This window comes from Microtus pennsylvanicus, chromosome 10 (genome assembly GCF_037038515.1).
Source record: "Microtus pennsylvanicus isolate mMicPen1 chromosome 10, mMicPen1.hap1, whole genome shotgun sequence".
In the NCBI taxonomy this organism is placed as follows: domain Eukaryota; kingdom Metazoa; phylum Chordata; class Mammalia; order Rodentia; family Cricetidae; genus Microtus; species Microtus pennsylvanicus.
In genome coordinates, this window is record NC_134588.1 from 6660280 (window position 1) to 6668709 (window position 8430).

Genomic DNA, 8430 nt, shown 5'->3' on the forward strand with positions numbered 1-8430 from the left:
ATGGTCATCAGCAGTGACACACACGACAGAGGACACAGATGGTCATCAGCAGTGACACACACACTACAGAGGACACGGATGGTCATCAGCAGTGACACACACGACAGAGGACACGGATGGTCATCAGCAGTGACACACACGACAGAGGACACGGATGGTCATCAGCAGTGACACACACGACAGAGGACACGGATGGTCAGGTCAGCAGTGACACACACGACAGAGGACACGGATGGTCCATCAGCAGTGACACACACGACAGAGGACACGGATGGTCAGGTCAGCAGTGACACACACGACAGAGGACACGGATGGTCAGGTCAGCAGTGACACACACGACAGAGGACACGGATGGTCAGGACAGCAGTGACACACACGACAGAGGACACGGATGGTCAGGACAGCAGTGACACACACGACAGAGGACACGGATGGTCATCAGCAGTGACACACACTACAGAGGACACGGATGGTCAGGTCAGCAGTGACACACACGACAGAGGACACGGATGGTCAGGACAGCAGTGACACACACGACAGAGGACACGGATGGTCATCAGCAGTGACACACACTACAGAGGACACGGATGGTCAGGTCAGCAGTGACACACACGACAGAGGACACGGATGGTCAGGACAGCAGTGACACACACGACAGAGGACACGGATGGTCAGGACAGCAGTGACACACACGACAGAGGACACGGATGGTCATCAGCAGTGACACACACTACAGAGGACACGGATGGTCATCAGCAGTGACACACACGACAGAGGACACGGATGGTCATCAGCAGTGACACACACGACAGAGGACACGGATGGTCATCAGCAGTGACACACACGACAGAGGACACGGATGGTCATCAGCAGTGACACACACGACAGAGGACACGGATGGTCATCAGCAGTGACACACACGACAGAGGACACGGATGGTCATCAGCAGTGACACACACAGTACAGAGGACACGGATGGTCATCAGCAGTGACACACACGACAGAGGACACGGATGGTCATCAGCAGTGACACACACTACAGAGGACACGGATGGTCATCAGCAGTGACACACACAAGACAGAGGACACGGATGGTCATCAGCAGTGACACACACGACAGAGGACACGGATGGTCATCAGCAGTGACAGTCACTACAGAGGACACGGATGGTCATCAGCAGTGACACACACTACAGAGGACACGGATGGTCATCAGCAGTGACACACACGACAGAGGACACGGATGGTCATCAGCAGTGACACACACGACAGAGGACACGGATGGTCATCAGCAGTGACACACACGACAGAGGACACGGATGGTCATCAGCAGTGACACACACGACAGAGGACACGGATGGTCAGGTCAGCAGTGACACACACACTACAGAGGACACGGATGGTCATCAGCAGTGACACCCAGTACAGAATACACGGATGGTCATCAGCAGTGACACACACGACAGAGGACACAGTCACAGGCGAGCTCTTCCCATGCTGTGATTTAGGATAATATATTTTTCAGAAGAAAGATTTGTAGCTGAGCAAACTGTGAAAACACTGGGTTAAACAGGTTTTTTATGTTTTCAATTTTTAATTTTAGACCTTTTCCCAGTCTTTGGTTTGTGCATTAGTTGAGGTTCTTTTGGGGAACGATAGAATGCATGTGTGTGCAGAAAGGGAGGGTGATAGAGCTGGAGAGAGATTTGACGGATTCACTCCGTCAAATGTGGAGGCTGGCAAGTTCAAATGCTCCAGGGAGGGCAGCAGACTCGAGCCCATGAGGACACAGTGCTGCAGCTGCATCCAAAGACCATCTGCTGGCAGAACACCTCTTCCTCCAGGGAGGTCGGGGTTTTGTTTGTTTGAAGTGAATTAGATGAGGCCTGTCCACAGCGCAGTGAGTATCTCCTTCAATCAGGTATAAATGTCAATCAATCACAGCAAATAACCTTCAGAGTGGCCTTCCGCACTGATGTTTGACCAAATCTTCGGATATCACAACCTAGACAAGTTGACATACAGGCATACACAGAGACAGAATACTGTATACATAATAAATAAATATTTTTAAAAAGAAAGGAACATCATAGGATGCTGGGGATGTAGTTCAGTGATAGAATGTTAACCTTGGCTTTGATCGCCAGCATCATGAGATGATTACTAATGATGATATTGATCAGGTCAACCTCCCCAGTATGTCGAAGCACCCAGGGATTCTTTTTTTAAAAAAAAAGGATGCAGGGTTTTATCTTAACTAAAGGCTCTGTTGTTGCAGAGCATGTGCTGATGACTGTTTGGTCATAGCCAAATGGACACGGAGCTCATTTATTCTTAAGTATGTGTGCATGTGTTCATACAGAGGTGAATGCATAGCAAGGCTTTGAGCACGTGAGCCTTGCATGTGAGGGGAATTCAGAGGACAACCTTGGGTGTTTGTCATTAGGTGTCTTCTATTTTGCATTATTCATCTGGCACTTTGTCATGTATGACGGATGTTTTGCTCTCCTCGCCTCCAGAGGTCCTCCATCTTGGATCACAGGTTTTTACCACCATGCTAAGCTTTTTTGAGTGGGTTCTGGGGGGATCCAGATGCAGAGCCTCACACTTGTGAGGTAAACTTCTAATTTAAACCATCTCCTGAGTCCCGCATTGACTTTAATTTTGACTTACCCCATACATTTCTGTATTAAAGTGACCTTCAAAGTCCACAAACAAAACAAAAAGTGTATCTTAAATGTTCACTTATATACAATAAAATGAAAATATCAGCTTGCTTGCTGTATGTGAGTTTTCTCTCTGAATGTATGTATACCACATGACTTTCTGGTGCCCTTGGAAGTTAGAAGAAGGCATGGATCTCCTGAAACTAGAGATACAGATGGGCTGTGAACCATGATGGTATTGCTGAAAAGCAGACCTGGCCCCCTGGAGGAGCAGGTAGTGCTATTAACCACTGAGACAACTCTCTAACCCTCTTTTGAAAATTTTAGGACAACATGAAATAACACAATAATTGTCTTAATGGTAATTCAATCCCATTAAATCCCATTAAAACCATGTATTGCACACACTGCCAATAGATTGCCCTCCCATGTGAAAATCATAGGAAAAATATGTATCAATCTGCTTCAGCAATAGGGGTGCGATGACTTGACTGTACTGCATACATATCAGAGTCTGGTTTGAAAAATTATAGCCTAAAAATTCATAAATAGCCATAACTTCATATTGTGCGGCTTAGAGAACATAACAGATTGAGTTGTCAATGAAGAGCAAAGCCTACAATGATCTCCTAAGAGTAGCAACTAAACAACAGGATCAATTGGGCAGCGCTGGTAATGGGCATCTTTGCTCAAACTGTAGGGACTTCACCTGGCAGCAAATGGGATTGTGCACTAGAGACATTGCAACGTTGGTAAGATACTAAACTGGTAAAATCCTGAATTGCAATAAACTCTCACTTCCATAGGCTATAAAATCCAGTTGCTGCGGCCTGCGCAGCCTGGATAGCCGAGACTGGCGAGGGGTGCCAGGATTGAGACACGGAGGCTTCTTTTCTGGTGGAAGAACAGCAACCTTTATTTTGCCCAGCAACCTTTTATACCTCTACTGCTTCTGTGGAGACCCACTGGCCAGAAAGAACACAAGCATCCTTGTCAATTACAGACCACAAGGAAGTTCCGCTGCAGGTCAGGGGAGTGAGGGCAGCTGGATCACAACACCAGTGACTTCAGTTTAAAAATACTTGGTTTAGCAAAGCATGGGAGCAATTATTCATAAGTGGATTGCTTCCAGACCCAAAACAAGTTTTGGATTTGGTGGGCAACCCTTAGGAACACTTTTCAGCAGGGGTTCATCCCTGAAGAACCATAGCTCAGAGGACTAGCTAGGACTTAGGAACATGGACAAAACACACAAGCAATTTTCAAATTTTTAACATTATAATGTCATTTTAATATTGTCATGAGTGAAATTGGTACTTAGAATATTTACTTTTATGATATTTACTTTTAAATGTGCTCTGGAAGGGAAGCATAGTGCTCACCCCTCTAACCCTGCACTTGGAAGGCAGAAGCAGAAGGAGCAAGAGTTTAAGGCCACCCTAATATACAAATGTGCTTCAGGACAGCAAGGGCTACACAGTGAGACCCTGTCTAACAATGAACAAACTAATTAAAACATTCTTGGGTTCTACGCCATGTTTTGATATACTCTGAGCACATGATTCCGTCCCATTATGTGGTTAAGCTCCTTCTTGTGTATGTCCCATACCATTTAGGACTATTCATAACTCCCTCCTGCATTCATGGCAAACAAGCAATAAATGACTCTGATTTTATTTTGAACTGTTCTTCCTTATCCATTTTCATTGGGCAACAAAAACCCATCCCGGGGTAAAATACATCGATTTCCTAGGTATCCAGCTCAGTTTCTGTGGCCCTTTCGAGAAGATAGATGATTGTTTTGATTGAGCAGAAACGGCTTTCCCATTAGGAGCTTTGCTGGTGCTTGTGATAACTTCTTTTGCCTCACCATTTGAGAGATTTTTAGTTCATAGTCCTTAGAGCTGTTGATTCTGGACCCATGTTGAGATAGGATGTACACGGAAAGGGAGCTAAATTAAGAATACCCTACCCCTGACATTATCCATGCCCCCATAACTCAGTGTTATTGGCCAAACAAGACTTTTGGCAGTGCTATACTTTCCCACCAGCTCACTGAGCATGCTCCAAAAAAACCTAAAAAAGCCATCCTCTATGCCCAACCCTTTGTTATCTCTGTTTCTGGACAGAGACACCCACCATTCTGCATCTCTCCCTAATAAACCTTTTATGCAGTTCATCAGATGGCATAACTTTGTGCTATTCCTTGGCTCCCAACTCGCAAAATGCCCTTGCACCCATTCCACCCGCAACAGACTCACCTTCCAGATCGCTTGGGATCCCATCCACCAGAAGTAATTTGGAATGTTTCACCTTCAGTCAGTGTAAACATTTTCCTTAGTCCAAGGAAGTGACTGTCTGGTAACCCTCAGGTGCCCTTGGAAATGGAGATAACCTTAGACATGGTCATTACAGCTATGATTGGTCCTCTGCGCTTTTCCCACAGCCCCTACCTTGGAACCTGAACCCTGCAACTTCCTTAGGACTAATTGGGCTATTGTGACCCTTTCCTCCCACTTGTTTTTCTGTCCCCCTCCCAGAGATGCCCATTGCTTCCCTATGCTCTCACGGCTTTTATGATTCCATGCGACTCCATTCCCCTGCCCTTCCTGTGGATGAAACCTCATTCCTGAGCTCGGTGTTTTGTTATCTTCTGCAAGACTTCAGGCCTCTTTGAAAACTCTAGCTCTACAGGTGGTTAGCCCTGACCCCTGTGGAGTGCAGTGATGACTCATTAAATGGCTTGCTCTTCCTTTGAGCCTCACTAAGTCTTGGGACATCCTTGACTACAGGCTGCTGTAACAACCCTCCCCGTATCCACACCATAGGTGATATTCACACCCTATGATTCTCCCTTGGGATGCCTCTTAGAAAACCTCCAACCTCTCCACCTGGCACCTCATCTGAAAGGCCCCAAAATTTATTTGCTTTTGTAATTAAATTTGACCACAGTTTTTCTACATAACCAATCCAAATGCCTGCCTAATGGCTCCTTAGAGCCCAATATTATCTAGGACCTTTACAACTACAGCGAGCAATCTGGAAAATGTAAAGGAATTCCCTATGTCCAAGTTTTCTCTTCTTTCTGACCCAAGCCCCTTTCAGTTCTTCCTCTCCCCCTACCCTGCTCCTCCTAGCCATGAAGCCTGAACCGGGTGATTTCTCCACTATTTTTTATCCAGCTAACGACCTTTCCCCCTACTGACCTCAACCCACAGCTCCTTTTCCTCTCTGGCCTTTCTCATCTCTGCTCGTCCATCTTCAGTGATGGGCTGCCCTAATCAAATTTCTCTGGTGTCAGCTTCTAGCTGGAACCCTCTTTGCCTAACCCAGTCACAGTTCTTCTTTGGCAGAAAGTCACCAGGGTGGATGACTTGATTAGGGTACATGTTCCCTTCTTACTAAGTGTGCTCTTTCAAATAGAAAAAAGATTGGGATCCTATATTGCAAATCCCTCTACCTTTATTAAAGAATTCTGGTGTATTCCCCAATCTCACAATCTCACCTTCCCTGACATTTCTATGATTCTCACACCAGCCTTCTCTCTGAGGAGTGCAGACAAGCCTGGGAACAGGCTAGCATGCATGCAGAAGTCCACCAAGCTAATGCTGCCCACCCAGTCGGGGTTCAGGCAATTCCTGACTGGGATTCCTAATGGAACTCCAATAACCTAGGGGGCATTTTAGCTAAAGGACAATTTATAACTTGCTTCCTGGTCAGTCTCTACAAGGTTGCCCTAAATCAAAGAGGTCATCCAGTACAAATGTGCAAACCCATCTCATTTACCAGGCTGCCTTACACAGGTCCTCCTACAATATGCTAATCTGGATCCTAAGACCACACATAACAACCACTCCTTATGACTTACTTTTTCTCCCAGAGTTTTCCTGACATTAGGGCCAAGCTCCAATGCCTAGAGAGGGGAACCCTGACTCCATAGGCAAAAGTCCTAGTAGTGTCCTCGGAAGAGAAGAGAAAATCCCCAAACAAAAATACCTGATGTTGGCTAAAGATTTTTAGCTGGCTATACCCACTGCCTCAATCCCTCACTTCCTAAATAAGAACATCTGGATCCATCCCTACTTCAAATGTGGTCAGGATGGTCACCGAGCCTGGACCTTCTTGTACTCTTGTAAAGTACGTCAACCATGTCCAAGATGCCATCAAAAGGGACACTGGGATGAAGATTGCCTTCATGTCATTCGTGGCATTGGGGCATCAGGCTCAGATCACACTCTAGCCAATCTTAGGTGACTGGGGGCCTGGGCTTCCTTGGTCTGACCTTCACCATCTCTGGCAGGGAGCCCCAGGTAGTCATCATTATAACAGGGCAGCTCATCTCTTTCCTACTGGACACTGGGGTCACCACTTGGTACTGATTGAGTTTTGGGGACTCACCTCCCCTTCTCATTTCCCTGTTGTTGTTAGCAACTTTACCAAACCCCATCACTTACTTGTATCTTTAGGGGTATCCCTCTTATCTGCTCCTTCCTAGTGTTACTTGCCCCATCCCCTTTCTGGGGAGGGAGCTCCTAACCAAAGTGGGAGCTTCTATTTCCTTCACTCCCCCTATCTGCTTGACCCTAGGCTCACTGGCTATTCTCCTTCTCTTCCAAATCACACAATCCTACACACCTTTTTCTTGCTGGCCTCCCACCTTTACCCTTGAGTGTGGGACACCCAAACATTATCCCCCTCTCATCACCCAACTACAAAACCTTTTTACTCCCTTCTAGGACAAAAAGTGAGGCATTGTCCCCTTGCTTGGTTCTGGTTGTTTGGAAAGTTTTGTCTGTGAGGATGAGTCTGTGTTTTCTTGTGTGTCTATAAGTCTTGTGGCAGACATAGGAGCCCAGTCGGAAATGAGTTAGGCTCATTTGAATGAACGAACGATGGTGGCCACCACTTGTTTTGTTTCTGACTAGTCTGCTTTGAACATATGAGCTTTCTGTGTTCCGTGTTTATTGATTTTGTTTTTACTTTCTCTGCTGCTGCCAGTCATTCGCCACCACCATTAATGCCAATTGCCATGACTACTTTGATAGTCAGGGCTCAGAATTTATCTCTGAGCTTTCTGGTCACTGGATTCAGTTTAACAGGGATTCATGTCTTTTGAATGTAGATAATATTAAAGTTGGTTTTTGTTGTTCCACTTTATTGGAAAGCTGGCTCTGAAGATGGGTTATGGCTCCTCTCTCCTAGACCCAAGCATGTTTCTTTAAAGGTTTCTTCTAACATCTTTGTCCTATATCAGGCAGGTCAACTGACTAGGACAGAGAAAAAAGAGCAAAATAAAAGGATTTAAAGGAACTTGCTTTGCAATGACTACTTTCAGTAATAACTATGTGTGTCTCTGGTAAACGTGAAAGCTTATATAAGTTCTGAGAGTCAAACAAAGTGTCTGAGGATGTGAAAACTGATGTTTTAAGTTATATAAATGCAAATTGTAAAGATACAAGAAAGTAATCTAAGGTAATGAAAAATGTTGCAGGTTTTCTTCTCCCTCTATTTTGTAGGTTCAACATTATCATATTGATCACCTGGGTTCTGGTACGATGATAAAGCACTGACTATGATTATCAACCACAAGCTCAAGATTTGAAGTTTCCTTTTTTGTCTTCTAAGGAAAAATGTAAATCTGCTTCTCATGTGCTAAAACATCTTTGTTTAACCCAAATATGTATGTATGGCTCTCTGGACAGAGGAGAGATATTTATATTTTTTAACCCAAAGATTTTGCTATGTTATGACTGTTAGCTGATTT